Source organism: Chrysochloris asiatica, unplaced genomic scaffold, assembly GCF_000296735.1.
Source record: "Chrysochloris asiatica unplaced genomic scaffold, ChrAsi1.0 scaffold00062, whole genome shotgun sequence".
NCBI lineage: Eukaryota > Metazoa > Chordata > Mammalia > Afrosoricida > Chrysochloridae > Chrysochloris > Chrysochloris asiatica.
Genome location: NW_006408580.1, coordinates 10,216,230 through 10,226,495, shown reverse-complemented (window position 1 = coordinate 10,226,495; position 10,266 = coordinate 10,216,230). Strand labels below are relative to the sequence as shown.

The following is a 10,266-nucleotide window of genomic DNA, read 5'->3' as shown; positions in this document are numbered from 1 at the left end:
GCAACCAACTTGAAGACACTTAACAACAACAACTGTTTTTCACTGACCTGTCTACTTTTGTATCTAGTATCAGATCATTTTAATACTGTACTAACATACTTTAATATTTGGCGAAATAAGTATGTCATTATTATTCTTTGTAATTATTTCCTAATTAAACTTTTTATAAGCTGAACTTTAAAATCATTTTGTTAAATTAAATTTTAAGTCCTGGTGTAACAGTGTAGGTAGGATACGCAGTCTACTGCTAATTTCTAGCTTGGTGGTTCAAACCCATCAGCTGCTTCTTGGAAACCCTATACAGGGGTCGCTATGAATCGGAATCTACTTGACGGTACTTAAAAATAACAGCAGTATTACATTTATGTATTAACATCCAGACAAATCAACATTTAAAAAATATTCTCATCCATAAACATGATATGCCTCTCCATTATAGTTTTGGAACCCCGGGGTGGTGCCCCAGACTAATGTGCTAGACTGCAAAGTCAGTTTGAACAGCAAGGTCGGTGGTTCAACCCTTGGAAACTCTATATAGGGTCACTATGGGTCGGAACTGACTCGACAGCACTTAACAACAACAAATTATAATTTTAAGGCTTTCTTCATATTGTCTCTAAATATTATTAGGCTTTTTGTCTCGTTGACACTATGTATTTTACATGTAATTAACAATGGGGTATTTTTGGTTATACATATTTTTAATTCAATGGTTTATAATCAGAGGTCCTAAACAGAATCACTTGAGCAATTATTTAAGTATACAGGCATGTGATGTGATTTGAAAGGTTATTCTGAAAGGAAGCCATCACTAGAAAATTAATTTTCCATTATTAAAGACATTTTATTAGTTACTTACAACGTTAATTGATATTAAAGTAAAAGAAGTAATACGTTAAGTTTAGATTTCATAATAAAGAAATAAAAGCGAAAAATACTGTTATTTATGCATACTGTTATTTATGCAAACTGTATTCAACACAGAAATTTAATATATACATATTCACAATACACACCATCCCAACATAATAACTTTAAGTAAAACACCTAATGATTCTGATTTTGGTAAACCTCATTTGATGATATAGTGATTTTAAAACAAAATTGTACGGCCTCTTTTCATTACATTTCTTTCTGGTGTCTTATCTCACCATGATTCTAAGGTTGCCAAGTACCTCCAAAAGCATGTTCTGAGCCTCCCTCTAAAGTTGGCATATGTCCTAGGAGAGCCTAGCTGGCTCTACTGCAAGAGAAATGAGAAGAGATGCAGAAGACAGCCTTTTATGGAAGCATGAAGAGTGCCCCCGTACTCTACACAGAGAAAACTACGGAAGATTTACTATGCATAAGAAAGTACTAGGACTATGAATGATCTGAGTTAGCCCCCTTTGGAAATTTTATAAATTAAGCAATACTTAATTTTCCAAAAATTATTTAAAAATAAGACAATAAAACAAAGAAAACAGAATCCAGGTGTAGAGGCATGAGGTACGTATAGCTGGCTGCAAGTGGTATGTAAGGGCAGAGAAGAGGGATGTTTGTTGGTAGGAGGCTGTTGTTAGTTGCTGTCAACTAATGGCGACCCCACATGCGCAGAGTAGAACTGCTCCGTAGGGTTTTCAGTGGTAGTGACCTTTCAGAAGCAGATCACCAGGCCTTACTTCTGCAGCACCTTTAGCGGGTTTGAACCACCAAACTTTTTGCTAAGTAGTCAAATGCTTAACTGTTGGCACCATGTAGGGTCTCCACCTGAATGAATGAAGAAATGCTTCTCAGATTCTCTGCGGTAAAGGACCAGTTCCCCATCCCCTTTTATCCAAGTTTTTCATGAATTGGTCCTTTTACAAGATAAAAAGTTATGCCTCTATCTCATAACAATTCTAAATTGCTTCAAATTTTTCTAAATAGTGACACTCAATTTCTGTACTTATCACAAACAGATAGACAGGTATTAGTTCGTGAATTGGCAACTGGTTTGGCAACTTTGAATTGTTGTTGTTGTTGTTGTTAAATGCTGTCTAGTCAGTTCCAACCCATAGCGACCCTGTATAGGGTTTCTAAGGAGCGGCTGGTGAGCTTGAACCACTGATTTTTTTATTCAAACCAACTTTGCAGTCCAGCACATTAGCCCACAATGCCACATCAGGACTTTGAGTAGGACTGTTGAAAAGGACAGGCCAAAACTGGATTTCTCTGACCAACATCTCCAAAGACAATGAAAATAAGAAGGAAAAAAAAACTTGACAAAATAAAAAGATCTGTTGTAAAGCTTCAAAGAGTTAACAGTATAATTAGTGAACTGTACCTACTGAAAAGAGGTCAAGTAATAGAGCTCAAAGATGCGAGCCAGAGATGCTTCTGCCATGGGAGTAGAGAAGGGACTATGGAAAGAAGGAAGCTGGGAGTGGGGTTTCACTTCGGGGGAACTCTGGAAAAGTGTGAGGGGTAGTCCAACAGACTGACAGGGTCTAGCTACTTTAACACCTGGGTGATACAAGAGAATTCTCGAAGTAACAGAGCTATCGTTTTGGCAAACCATGAACGGTTATTTAAAAGCCCAGGCCTTAATAAAACACTCCTTGCTCTGGGCTGAGGTCATGAAAGGTGCAGTTTAGAAATGGGGGTAGAGGATACAATCTGGTCAGTTATGTTGGTAGGACAAAAACACGAAACAAAACAATATTTACCATGAAGATAAAAGCTGAACCTAAAAACTTTAGCAAGAAACAGGGCGTTTGAAAAAAGTGATATATTACAGATTTGAAAAAGAAGCAAACAAATTTCAGAACTGAAATATACAATACTCCAATTAAGAATGTAAGTAGATGAGATAACTGAAAAGAATATTCATGAAATGAAAGATTAGAATAAAATGTACACAAAATATGGAAAGTATGAAAGTGAGGATGAGAAACATAAAGGGTTACACAGTCAACATATTGAAATTTCAAAAGAGAAGCAATACTGAAAATAAATGGTTAATAATTATCTAGGAATAATTGTTGTTAAGTCCCGTAAAGTCAGTTTTGACTCACAGCGACCCTGTATCAGGTTTCCGAGGAGCAGTTGGTGGGTTTGAACTGCTGACCTCGTGGTTCATAGTCCAGTGCTGATCCTACAGTGCCAGAAAGAATTAAATACCATTAAAGAATAAGGATGAATCTGTGAAACACCTTGCATCATGAATGAACCTGGAGGACAATCACAAAAAGACAAATATTGTATGAGACCACTATTATAAAAAGAAAAGGTTTTCACATTAAAAGAAATATTCTTTGGTAGTTCCCAGGGGTGGAAGGAGAAGTGGGGCTGTTACTAGCTAGAGGACAGAGCTGTGTTAACTTGGGTGAAGGAGAAGACACTACACAATGAGAGTGGTCAACAAAAAATGGAGGTAGAGAAGACACTGAGATGAGTGCAAGAGTTAGACAACCAAGGTAAATGCTGTCATATACACAATCCTGAAATAATCATCTACATGTAGATGCATGGATAGACATGCAGGCTGAATAAGTGTGGGAGAGAGAGTAGGATTAACCCATGAATACACATGTTGTTTTCTTGACAGAGGTTATTTCTACACGTGTATTTACCTTTGCTGCAAATACATATAGCCATTAATGTGGGGGAGCACACAGGAGGCAAAGTTACGAAATTTTCTTAGACATAAACAAATATACCTTGAGCAACTAAGTCACAGGGTCTGGTGGTCATGGCCATGACCTTAGGAGACATCAAGGTCAATAACACTAACATAGTCCACAAAGACAGTGTTCTATATCTTACTTTGCTGAGTAGTGACTGAGCAACCATCTATGGTGCAGCTATTGGTCTTTCTCTGTCCAGAAGAGAAAACAGTGAAGAAAATCGAAGCTGTATGGAAACAATGAGTCCAATGACTAATGGAGCATCAGCCTCCATGACCCTGAGACCAGAAGAACTAGATGGGGCCTGATGATCACTACTAACTGCTCTGAAAGGAATCACATTAGAAGGTCCTGGATAGAGTGGGAGGAAAATCTGGAACAAAACTCAAAGTCATAAAGAAGATCAGGGTTACTGGTCAGCTAGCGATTGGTAAAATGCCTGAGAATAGGGCCCTTAGTCGCCTTTCAGGTATGGAACTGAACTCACCAGCCCTCCCCGCATGGCTCAATTTTCAGACAAACAACGAGCAGTTCTATAAGAGGAACAATAATACTATGGAAGCATGCACACTTTAGAATAAAGAACCATTTGAGATCAAAAGGGCAGCAAGTACCCAAGGACAAAGTTCAGAAGGCAAAAAATGTTAGGAAAGGAGGAAGAATGAAACTGGAACATGCAGGGAGGAGGTGGGATATGTGATGTTACATTGTGGGGACAGCAACCAATGACACAAAACAAAATTGGAATTGTTGAATGGAAAATTAATTTGCTCTGTAAACTTTCATCCAATTCACAATAAAAAAGTTGTTGTTGTTGTTGTTTTTAAGGGAACAATAATTAGACGGAGTAGTTTTTTTTTTATTTTTTAAAGGGAGCAATAATCAGCTCACTGATTCAAGAAGCCCAATGAACAACAAACAATTAATTTATCTTTAATTTTTAAGATAATTAAAAAAACATTTACAGTTAGGTACATATCAATGTAAACTATAGGAAAACACAAAGAAAATCTTAAAAACATAATGTTACCCTCTAAGAATCCATTTTTTGTTGACCACCCTCTTGTTGTGTATTGTTTTCTCCTTCACCCAAGTTAATACAGGTCTACCCCTTTAGCTAGTAACTTACCCTCCCTTTCCCTTCCACCCCTGGCAATCACCAAAGAATTTTTTTTTTTTTTTTTTAATTTTGAAATTTCTCTATTGCTATTGCCAAAATTTTGAAGTTTATTGAGCTGGATACAGAATATATACAATACAACCACAGTTTTGCTTTTAAAAAAATCCCCTAACTTATATACACATATCCTCACACAGAGAAGCGCAGTGGTTACAAAACGTAATTTATATACATACCCACACACAGGGATGTTCAGTGGCTCTGTAGGATAAACAATGGACTGCAAACCATAAGGTTGGAAGTTAAAGTCCAGATGCTCCATGAGAACAAAATGAGACTTTCTGCTTCGGCAAAGATTTACAGCTTCGGACCCCTATACAGGGTTGCTGTGAGTTGATACCAACTCAACAGCGCTTAACAAAAACCCATACATGGGAAATAACAAAATATTAATAGTAGTTAATTTCCAAATGGTTGGCATTTAGCAATGGAATATTGGTGGATCAACATAGTTTTAATCTTAATTTTATGAATTTTCTATGATAAACTTGTATGACTTTTATAATAGGAAAAAAATGTTATTTTTAAAAGTACCACATAAAGTCTCAATGGAAACGAAGTCCAAAATATATACAATTAATCATTTTCATCTTCGTTGTCAAAAGAAAGGAGGCTACTATTTTTTATTTGCTTTTATGAGGTCTTTTTAACTGAGTCCTGCTTATTTGTATCATCTTCATTTGTCTTCTTCTTTTTTGAGCTTGCTGTTAAACCTGAATATTTTTCATCAGAGAGACGTTTGAACGGTTTTCGATACATGATTCTTCCATCAGCTGGAGCTGGCTCTTCATCTGCTTTGGCCGCCTTTATCTCGCTTTAATTTTCATGACCTCTTCAGCTGACAAATCCCCTTTTTTTAAAACCACCACTTGGGGCTGTTCATCTTCTTTGTCACTGTGATCACTGTCTTCTTCTGGGAGCTGAGGCTCGATTTTCTTAGTCTCTACGGTGGACTTCCCGGTAGATGACCCGCTCCTTGAAGCGATCCAGGAATGCTGGCTCGGCTGGTCGCACGCACGTAAGACACCTGATTCCGTTTGCTAATGGTGGCTCTACACCAAAGAATATTTCTTTTAATGTTAAAACCTTTTCTTTACTTTTTATAATAGTGGTCTTATATAATATTTGTCTTTTTGTGATTGTCCTCCAGGTTCATTCAAGATATGAGGTGTTTCACAGACTACTATACTGATAGCTGACTTCTCAACAACAACAATGGGAGGCCAGAAGACACTAGAAAGGTGTTTTTAAAAAACTGAAATAACTGTCAACTTCTCTTCTCACTAAATATATCCTCCTTAACTAATGAATGTGGGAAATATTTCTTTCAGATAAAATAAAGAAAGAAAAGAAAGGAATTTACTACCACAACACACCTACACTAAAGGAAATGCATCAGCGTATTCCTGAGGTAGCAAAAAGTTGAAGTCAAATAAAAACTCAGAGATACACAAGACATGACAAACATAAAGCAAAGTAAAGATGCAGATTGCTCTGGATTGTATAGTTTAACTATGTTCTTGTTCTCTGGCAGTTATACATGTCTCTGAAGAGAGTGATTATAAATCAATAACTTCTTTCTCTCTCTCTCAAGAGGTAATAAAAATACTTGACAATCACCAACAGTAAGTCAGGAGACATAGTGTAATGTCAAGGACAGTCAATAACACAGAAGTCTTCAAACTCTGAGCTCAGAATCCTTTACCACTCTTAAAGATTATTGAGAATCTCAAAGAGACTGTGTTTCTGTGGATTTTTGCTATCGCTATTTACTGTAATAAAAAGGAAGGCTTGAGAAATTAAAAAAATATTTGTGAAGTTTAAAAAGAACAATAACAAATGTATCACATGTCAACAGATGTAGTAATTTTAACGGAAACTAATTATTCCAAGCCTCCAAAAAAATTTAACGAGAAAAGTGGCTTTGCTTTACATTTTTATATTTGTTTTTGCATTTAATCTGTTGTTATATGCTTGAAGTACATGAAAATCTGGCTTCACTAAGTAAGAGATATAATTAGAAGAAGGCACAATACTGCCTTTGCAGACAATTCTGAATATTCTTCTTTGATACTATACCCAAACAAGTGGTAGTTTTTAAAATGTTGGCTGTGATGTGGAAGCTGGAACTATATTACAGAGCTTTTTGTGTTTTGCTACATTACAAACCATCGTTCTGTCTTATACTTTGAATAGACCCTTTGCCAACGTGTGATTCTGCAACATTATGAATTTGTTATCTGGAAAATACTAGTTCATGAAGTTATACAGTGGTTAAACCACTCAACTGCAAACTAGTAAGTGGGTGGTTCGAAACCACCAGCCACTCTGCAGGAGAACGATGTGGCAGTCTGCTCTCGTAAAGATTACATACAGCCTTGGAAACTCTATGGGGAAGCTCTACTCTATCTGATAGCATCATTGGAATCGACTCATCAGCAACGGGTTTGGTTCTTGGTTATTTTTTGTAATTATGTAGACCTTCCAAATATTGACATATTTTATTAAATGACATAAGGAGCTCTGGTAGCATAGTGAGATACCTGTCAGGCTGGTAACCACAAGGTCAACAGTTCGAAACTACCAGCTGCTCCATGGGAGAAAGCTGCAGCTTTCTGCTCCTGTAAAGACTTATAGCCTCAGAAATACCTTGCAGGGTCACTATGTGTCACAACTGACTCCACGTGTGACATCAATAATTCAACAACATCATCCCTGGAGTCCTGAAGAAATTCTATAGGATAAACACTGGTTTGCTAACTGCAAGGTAAACAGTTCAAACCCAGCTTCTCCATGGAAACCCTATAAAGACAGGGTCACTGTGAGTAAGAACTGAATTAACAGCACTACTGATATCATCACTGGTTACGGAAGAGCTAGAAAGCTCGATTTTTCCAAAACTCGAATTTTTACTTGAAAATGTGAATTTTGTCATTGGCAACAAATGCTTTCAGTTGATTTCTCTGAAGCAGCAAGCTCATTTCAGTCATTTTGGGAAAAAATGTCTGTCATATAGAGGCATAACTCATTTTATTGAACTTGGCTTTATTGTGTCTCGCAGCTACTGTGTTTTTTTTACATACTGAAGGTTATGGAAAGCCTGTATCAAGCAAGTCTATTGGTGCCATTTTCCCAACAACATGTATTCAACTTCATGTCTCTGTGCAATATTTTGGTAATTCTTAAAACAGTATTTCAATCTTTTTCATAAGGCTGTTGTACTTAAGAGACTACGGTATACTTTAAACATTAGCTTTTACATGCACTTGTTGTTGTTGTTAAGCACCCTTGAGCCTGTTACAACTCATAGACACCCTGTATAGTGTTTCTAAGGAGTAGCTGGTGAGATTGAACCACCAAACTTGTGGTTAGCAGTCAAGTGCTTATCCTTTGGTACCATACCAGGACTTGGACATGCACAGGGAAACCAGAAAAACTTTGTGACTTGTTTTTTTTTGCTATAGTCGCCTTATTGCTGTGGTCTAGAATTGAACCTATAGTGTCTCCAAATAATGCCTTGTATTGTTATTTTCCAGCTACTTGTGCTTTTAAGAAAAAAAATAATGTTCCACAAAAAAGTGACTAGTTCATCTCACAATTAAAAAAATTATACAAGTACTTTTTTTCAGACCATAAAATCTGAAAGGAATGAAAGCACTCAGAGTGTTTTTTAATCACAATGTTATTTGTTGCTGTTGTTAAATGCCATCAATTCAGTTCCAACCCATTCCAACCCTACAGAGGGTTTCCAAGTAGCAGCTGGTGGGTATGAACTGCCAAACTTGTGGCTCATAGTCCAGTGCTGATCCTACAGCGCAAACACATTAGAAATATGCTAATAAAATAGCTAGAAAAACCCTACCAATGTTTGAAAATTGGAAAATACATTGCTAAATAACCTATGACGCAAAGGAAAAATAATGAAAATTAGAAAATATTTCTTGCAATATTAATGAAAAACAATACATAACCAAATTTGTACCCAATTGAGATGCTGTATTTATGAAGTGAGGTGTTGCTATTAATAGACCCGCAAATATAGATATGGTTGAAAAGTGGTATTAGGGCAATGTTACAATCGTCCAGTCTGAGAAGCTAGAGATCTATGTTACACACACACACCCCATATGCTCATACAACTCAACCTTGGAAAGACATTTATTGAATCAACTAATCCACTGTTGGTGGAAGCATATATTGATAAAACCTTTCTAAAGGGCAATTTTACAGTGCTTGGAAAAAATCTTAAATGTGCATTTTCTTTGACCTAATAAATTCATTGCAAGAGAAATAATTAGAGATACTTGCCAAGTTTTAAAGACAAATGTTTATAACTCTGGTAGTATAGTGATTACAAATCAGGCTGTGAACCACAAGGTCAGCAGCTGGAAACTACCAGCTGTTCCGTGGGAGAAAGATGAGGCTTTCTGCGCCTGTAAAGATTTACAGCCTTGTAAATCTGGAGCAAGGTCACTGTGACTCGGAACTGACTCCATGGTACTTACCAACAACAACCACTTAAGCAGGGATTTTCTGTATCTTCATCCCTCAAGTCTCTGATAAGCACTACTAAAATTTTGTGTCTATGTTTACCTATTTTAGATGTATAAGTGGGATCATACAATGTTTATGCTTTTGTGATTGACTTATTTCATTCAGTATATAGTGTTTTCAAAATTCATCCTTGTCATAGCACATTGAGGTTAGAACCTCATTTTTCTTTATAGATGAATAATACTCCATTGTATGTATATACTAAATTTCATTTATTCATCCACCTCTAGATAGGCATTTGTATTGTTTCCACCTTTTGGCTAATATGAACAATACTGCAATGAATATTTGTGTAAAAGTATCTATTTGAGTCCCTGCATGAATTTATTCAGTGTATAAATGTGGAGTCCAGGTGTGGCACTGCAGGATAATGCACTGGACAGCAAGGTCAATTCAAACTACAGGGTCAGTGGTTCAAACCCAGCAGCCACTCCTCGGATACCCTATATAGGATCGCTATGAGTTGGAACCAACTCAATGGCACCTAACAACAACATATGTAGAAGAAGAAATGTTGGGTAATATTGTGATGTGGCACTGTAGGATAAAAACTAGACAGCTAACCTCAAGGCCGTCAGTTCAAGACTACCAACTGCTCCTCAGAAACCCCATACAGGATCGCTATGAGTCAGAGTGCAAGTAAAATTTTGCTAAAGATATACAAAAACTGTTGTGCATACGGTCACTATGAATCAGTACCAACTCAATGGCACCTAACAACAACAACATACAAAAACAACTGCAACCATACATTGACAGAGAACTTCCAAAGGTTCAAGTCAGATTTAGAACAGGACGTGAAATGAGGAAGGAATATCATTGTTGATGTCAGATGCATGTTGGCTGGAAGTAGAGAGTACCAGAAAGATGTTTACCTGTGCTTTA

General features: G+C 36.7%; 1 protein-coding gene and 1 pseudogene across 4 annotated transcripts in view; both read right to left on the bottom strand.

Annotated features, from left to right (window-relative positions):
- Positions 1 to 10,266, bottom strand: part of CASK (calcium/calmodulin-dependent serine protein kinase (MAGUK family)) — a 548,810-nt gene that overhangs the window by 273,448 nt on the left and 265,096 nt on the right. The window lies entirely within an intron of this gene.
- Positions 5,404 to 7,817, bottom strand: LOC102829454 (annotated as a pseudogene).